The sequence below is a fragment of the Carassius auratus genome, chromosome 12, assembly GCF_003368295.1.
Source record: "Carassius auratus strain Wakin chromosome 12, ASM336829v1, whole genome shotgun sequence".
Lineage (NCBI taxonomy): Eukaryota > Metazoa > Chordata > Actinopteri > Cypriniformes > Cyprinidae > Carassius > Carassius auratus.
The window spans coordinates 15,767,806-15,775,562 of record NC_039254.1 but is presented as its reverse complement, the minus strand read 5'-3'; the positions used below and the strand labels follow the sequence as shown (position 1 = coordinate 15,775,562).

At 32.4% G+C, this 7,757-nt stretch overlaps 1 pseudogene; it reads right to left on the bottom strand.

Annotated features, from left to right (window-relative positions):
* Positions 1–2,318: 2,318 nt before the first annotated feature.
* On the bottom strand, positions 2,319–7,220 carry LOC113112184 (glucose-6-phosphatase-like; annotated as a pseudogene).
* Between the last annotated feature and the right edge of the window lie 537 nt (positions 7,221–7,757).

Below are 7,757 nucleotides of genomic sequence, written 5' to 3'. Positions count from 1 at the left end.
AACTTGAACTACTCTTTTTATTATTATTATTATTATTATTATTATTATTATTATTATTATTATTATTATTATTATTATTATTATTATTATTTTGCCAATGACCAACGGAAAAGCAACCAGTGCATTGTTTGGGACAGAACAGTGCTGTGTGGCACACGTCTAACCTGTAACCTTCAGTAAGGAGTGAAAAACATTGATAAGGATGTTTGTGCAGTCTGTGATGTAACGGGCCGGACAGATTCTCCAGGCCTCCAACCACATAAACAAAATGTTCTGAACTTTGGCCAACGACGCCCCTCACAAACCCTTACAGGAGAACAAAATTTAAACGTATAAAAGATGTTAGAGAAAAGTAGGCAAAGCAAGTTAATATTTAAAAGCAGTACTCAGAAGAGAGAATTAATCAATAAGGAAATAAAAAATCTGGTTTTATTGACGTAAACTTTTTAAACAATGCAAAGAAAACCTTTTGTGTTCTAAATAAATGTAATAATTTTCTAAAACCCACACTTTTTAATACAATGTATTTGCATTTTTTTCACATACTGAAAAAAAAAATAGTGTAGGATTTACTTTAAAACACTTTCATTCAAAAATTATTGGATTGCACAAACAATTACAAAGACACTGTAAGCAACACAATTGATTAAACATTCATTCTTTAAAGACTTAAATGGTATTGCCTTGTAAAATATACTCCAGTAACCTTTTATTTATTCATTTGAAAAAACATTTTTTTACACTGAACTAATGTAGGAAGCCCCTGCACCTGGACTCCTGGAAAACATTAACAGAGGTTTTGGTGATAAGTTTGACATGTATGAGTGAACCAGAAACAAACACTGTCTCCACACTGTAAACATTTATTATTTCATTATGCAGCATCATGTGCAGTTAAAGTAGTCAGTATAAGTTCATCTGAAAGATATGCATGCATTCATTCAGATTGGTAACAGATAACAAAAAAATGATAAGAGATGATATTCCATAATTAAAGTCATAAAACGATGCCAAGAGATATCCTACGTTTATGAATGCATGTAGGCACTTCTAAATATATCTAAACATACAAATCAATACAGTTAAAACATATTGGATATGTATCGAATCCAACAAATGCAAATCAATTTTTTTTAAGAAAACCTGAATGTTGCGATAATGAATCAAAATCATTTTTATGGTAGTTTTGAAAAATTGTTTTAGTTTCCGATTTTAAAATATCCCTTTGTGAGAAATAGATCTAATCTAATGTGAAAAATTGTTTGTCTAAAGAAAGTTTTGGTATAGATTAATGTATAGCTCCAAACGGATGCAGTGTTATACATTTTACATAAGCTCTACACATTTGAGCTGAAGTGACGTGAAATACAGCCGAGTATAGTGACCCATACTCAGAATTCATGCTCTGCATTTAACCCATCCAAAGTGCACACACACACAGCAGTGAACACACACCTGGAGCAGAATGATCCCTATAATATAATCCCCATCATATGAACAATGTACAGAAGACAACCATATGTACAGAGCATGACTGAGGGACCTTTGAGCAGAAGATGTGAATGAAAGTTAGTTAGTGAATGGAGCAGCCGCCTTTAAAAGCATTCACAGATAACAAGGCATGCTGGGAGGCACCGCAATCCAAAGACTTGCCAACAACTAGCTCAGCTAATCTTAAATAAAAAGATCTGTTTAAGAGATGATTACAGCCACATAAACTCATCATAGTCAGGTTATATTCGTGAAGACAAACGTCTTGAAACTTTCACTATTGATTTGGGTCTCATAATGTAGACCAATGTTCAAAAGTTTCTAAAAGGCAGACTCTATGGGGGAAAAGTCCCAATAAAAGGACACAAGTCAAAGTTATTTTTAACTAAACTGCTTCATTGCTTATTAATATTTGAAGAACTTTTGTCTGCCAAATGTCTGTGTGTCAAGGTCAATAAACCTCTTTAGATATTAGCAGAAAAATACCATTTATGAAAGGCAAGGTTAGTTCAGGCTATAAAATAAAAAATATAAAAACTCTCAAAAATGTATAAATTGTTATTATTATTGTTATTATTATTATTATTATTATTATTATTATTGAACATATAATTTATATAAAAAAACAAAGATAAAAATAAAATCATCTATTTTTTGCATGAAAATATCAATGACATTTTTTGTTTACTTGCTTTAAAAATGTATTACAACTTTTCTTTGCAAATATTTAGATATATATAGAATGTTATTTTTTTATTTGATTTACCAAATGCCATATTTACAAGAAACCTTTCTTAAAAATGGTATAAAATATAATACATTTCTAAGAGGTACACTTTAAAAAGTTTTTTATTTTTTTTATTTTAACATTTTATTTTCCCCAACATGGACATTTGTCTTTCATAATTCAGACCAACTTTTCATATTAAATATTGTTTCTAAAAGACATACTGTAGGAGAAGAATAGAATTTTAAAGAATTAAATTAAAGTTTTTTTAAATTTTTCTCAAAATCTTTTATTATCATTTAAGTTATAATTTTTAAATGAATTGTTTTCGATTTTTGAATTAAGTTTAAATGAATGTTTATTTTACAATTATTTTAACAAAACTGCTTTACTTTAAAGATACAATTTTCTTGAAAATGTTATAAAAATATGTTTTTCTAAACCAACATGAATACAAACTGCATTTCAAAGAACTACATTTCTAAAATAAATTCTCACTCTCTCGTTCTCTTTTAAACGGACATTTGGTTTTCATAATGCAGATAATAATAATAATAATAATAATAATAATAATAATAATAATAATAATAATAATAATAATAATAATAATAATAATAAAATGCATGCAATAAACTAAAAGTTCAAAGCTACCCATCCTGTACATGCCATCTGGGGTATTTAAGAAAGAGTGCACTGCAAAAATGTTTGCATTAGCACTGCATTAGCTGTTAAAACACAAAACTCCAAGTTTCAGTTTTGTACAAATGTTGCACTACATGCCCTTTTCATGCTTGTTTTTTTTTTTGTTTTTTTTTTGATGATATCCAACATATGACTCCAGGAACGAGTGCAGTGGGAAGCTCCAAAGCCACAGCACTCTTGCAGAATGACAGAGAGTAGAAAAGTAACTGGTTACTTGAGGAAAACGTCATCTTGTCCAGAAGCTGCAGCAACACCAGCGACACTCTAATACATCCTGTGCTGTAAGAGACGCTGCTGTGTTTCCTGCAGCCTGACAAGTGGAGGACAAGCCCCAGACCAAAAAGAGTGCCCATGTTCCTCAGCAGGCTAGCGAAGGGGGTGGTGTCCAAAAGGACCCAGTCTGCATTGACGCACCATTTCTGGGCCTTTGCCAATGTCCACAGCAGACCCACACACATGGCTTTCAGAAGCACATAGAAACCCACGGTGAAGGAGAGCAAGAACACATTCACGCTGAGGTACTTCCTCAGACCAGCGCTGTAGATCCACTGCACTCTGGAGAATGTTTCTGCTTCAATTATACCTGGAAATAAAAGACCAGCAGCCATGAGAGCGCCTGGATCCTGCACGAAGCACTGATGCACTATCAAGTGAATATAGTGATGCTTATTTTTTCCAGGATCTATTAATTCAGAAATGCATAAAAATGCAATTCAAACATGGCTTGAATCTTATACACTGTAATTAAAAATAAAATGTAAATAAACAAAGATTATTGTACTGTTTTACATGAAAAAAAATACTATTTTAATAATTATTGAATTTTTTTACATGTTCAGTGTTACTTGCTGTTTTTGTAATTATTTGTGAAATTTACTAGCAGTTTCTGTGTACAAATATTTAAATGAAATATTTTTCAGATGAGCATGTTTTTAATTTCTGAATTAAAAGTATATTTGTTATTTTGGGGGCCAAAAAAAAAAAGATGCAAAAAATACTGTATTATTATTTCTAAAAAAAAAGTATTTTGATAACACTGCTCCATACTATTTAAGAAACATTCAGTTGAGATTTATTGTTAAAAAAAACTAAATCCATAAAAAAACATTTTGTTACTGAAGTAAAAAAAATTAATCACAATAAACATTACCTGAAATAAAACTAAAATTAAAAAAATATTTTATTTCAGCTGGTTAATAAAGTAACATTTCTCCTTTCAATTTAGTTTAACTTGATGTACTGAAATAACATCAAATTAAATTTAAGGTTAATAAAAACTTTACAGACATTCAAATACAAAGTGAAAAACAGAACAAAGAAAATTACTATTAAAATAAACTATTAATTATATCAACGATACTAGAAAAACTCTGACTCTGGTTGCAAAATTTAATGTGGCGCAACCTACCGAAAAACTATTTGTATAAAGAAAATACACATCTTTTTATTTACACTAAATTAAAAATGTATTATAATTTTTTTGTACAAATAATGAGAGGTGTACATTGTACATACTCAGTTATTTTTTGAAACTGTTTACATAAGAAAGTCTGATGAAACCTTTCTTGAAAATGGTATGCATGTTAAATACTAAGAATTATATTTTTGATCGATTTTGACCTGGTGTGGATAATCGGCTGATAGATAGACCTAGACATGCTAGTAACTCCACCCAACCCAGAAGCATCCAGAGCATCAGCTGCAAAACTCTGAAAGCAGAAATGACTGTGTGATGTATGTGATACTGAAGCATTAAACCTAGATGATCAGGCACAGATCTCTCAGACCGACCTATAATGTAAAGGGGGTAGTTGTCTTTCAGTGAGAACGGAAAGCACTGCTGTAACCATCACATCCCCAACACCCGCGGGCCGCAGAACCCATGGCGTGACCCGACGGGCTTCCTGACAGAAAAAAACCCAAACAAGCATGATTTGTGTGGTGAAAACAGGGCAATGAAAAAAAATCAAATCATTGATTGAGTGGGAAAAGAAATGTTGTTTGATTAGAGATGAATCTGTTCAGGGGCCTAAACTTGTCTGCTGGTTTGGAGGAGTTTTAGACCCCAGCTAAATCCAGCTTTAACAAGATAAGACCAACTTGGGCAAAATACCAGAAGCCATTTAGATAAAATATCAGTTCAGGACAGGTAATTTATGAGACTTTTGAATTGATCCAGGGTTATAATTCAGGTCAAGAATGAATGGATCCTCGCCAGCATGTGTAATATTAGTAGTAATACGTTTGACTTCATTCAGACGCAGCCCTTGAACTGACACGCTACGATAACCAGAGGAAGATCCGTTTCCACATGAAAGATTAGAACAGCAACCTTGATTAAATTGCATAACCACCTGTTTACAGAGTAGATTTTATTCAGAGATAGAGCTGTGCTTCATACACAGCATATACTCAAAGTAATTAGAAGGGGATGTTTTGTACATTCAGTTGGTCTTTCTTTTATTGAGCAATATTGACCAATTCAAATTTTGACTACAAATGAAACAAATGCGGGAAGCTGTGGCCTAATGGTTAGAGAGTTGGACTTGTAACCCGAAGTTTGCAGGTTTGAGTCTCGATGCTTGCAGGAGTTGTAGATGGGGGGGAGTGAATGAACAGTGCTCTCTTCCACCCTCAATACCCACGACTGAAGTGCCCTTGAGTAAGACACTGAACCCTCAGTTGCTCCCCGGGCGCTGGATCTATAGCTGCACTGCTGTGTGTGTGTGTTCATAGTGTGTTCACTTCTCACTGCCAATTCTGAGTATGGGTTACCATACTTGGCAAATGACTTTCACTTTCACAATAAACAACCAAGCTTGAAATAAAGATTTAGGTTTAATGATTTTATTATGTGAGATTGACCAATAAAAATCAAGTATTTCAGCCTTGCAATAAATACTGTAATATACCTGGTCCAGTTTCACATGTGATGGAGAACTGCTGAAGTTCAGGGCATTTTATAGGGCCATAAAACTTAGTCTCATGCACTCGCCAGTATGACCTCTCACCGAAGAGCACCCTATGAATATATCATAAAATAATATGGAAATGCACCATTAAAAATCATTTCAATTATAAATGTAATTGCAGAGGGAGAATAGCAGTACAAGGAGAAAAAAAAAAATACAGCATGATTTAATAATTCATTTCAATTAAAGAATTTTAAATAAATATTATTTTCTTAATCTAGAAAAAATACATTTTACAGAGTAATAAATCAGTGCGTTATCAGAAATATTCTAAGTTAAATTATCAAGATATTTCTATTCATTTTAAACATTAATATTTTAATTATTATATGATTTAATTAATTATAAATCATTAAACTGTGTTTTATGCTTTCCTTGTGCAATATTTAAATTATATTTTTGAAAACTCACCAATTTATTACACTGTGAAAAAATATTTTTCAAAGAATGATTTACTTTAAGTAGAAACACAGAAACTGTATTTTCAAATAATGTTTACTTGACATCAAAAATTCATTTTACAATGTTATAAATTGGTGCACTATTGAAAATATTAATAACATTACCAATTTAAAATGTGTTATTCATATTAGTACTAAACATATTAATATTTAAGTAATTTATTAAATAAATATTTAAGACAAATTCTTTGTGCGGCAAAATTTAATTTGTAACATTTCTGATAACACAGCAATTTATTCCACTGTTTTTTTTAAAAGATGGAAATGAAACAAACAAGGAAATACTATTTCAGTCTTTCTACTTTAAAATGTCATGTTTCATTCTATGTGTTACTTGCCATTACTTAATGTTAGTTCAGAAATTCACTAGCAATTTCTGAGTCATTTCAATTCGTTTCAAACCAATGAGCATCTCACCATTTGAGCACAAGGTTTAGCCAGTCTCCAACCACAGCCAGCCAGATGAGTTTGACAGCCACGTCTCTGAGCAGGTGAAACCAAATTGGGAAAAACACAAAGAAGGTGGTGTGGAGATCTGCCGCAGATGAAACCCACTGAAACAGATTCTCAGAGTCCCAGTACTCCGTCTGCAAATAGACAGCTAGGTTCACCCCCAGCTGTGGAAGCCAGAGATCGGGACAGTCACCCTGGAAAGCGGAGGACAGACACAAGCCACAGGGATGGGGATCAAGCTGCAGATGCGCAGGCAGCCTGCCAGGCTTCGTCCAGCCGTCACACCCAGGTTTTCTGTTCTAGCTGGACTTTATTCAAGGCTAGAGGGATTGGTTTTGTTTGCATGTTGACTGGAGAACTCAGAGGCCCTCGATTTCAGGACCTTTCACCTGTGATGACGTTGATGGGACACATACTGATAAAATGCTGAGTGGACATACTGATTAGTTTTGTATTTGGTTTCATGGAGTGTGATGTCACTGTGATCACATTTTGGAATGATGCATTTAATGCAAATGATCTTCTGTCTGGCTTGTGATCGTGGGAAAAAGAATGAACCATACTGTCCTGTAGGACAGATTCATTGATCCATTCGTGCTCTGACTTGTTACATTTTGTATTTTTTGTACTTCATGGTATTCTGTTTTCACATTACACGTTTTTATTTTTATTTTATTTTTTCATTTTTGCATAATAATAATAATAAAAAAAAGTACTTATTGAAATAATATACTTGTGTACAAATTGAATGTAATGTAATTTGGACACTTCATTGGATTTGTATTTTTTTTGCAATTAAATGAAAATGTATTATAGTTTAAATAAATTTCAGATGCAATTAGTTGAATTTGAGGAGGCTCTTTTGACCAACCTAAATAGGATGCAAGTTCATAATTATTTATTTTGACTTTGAAATATGGTTAAAGTTGAGCGTAATGTCGAGTATTTTTG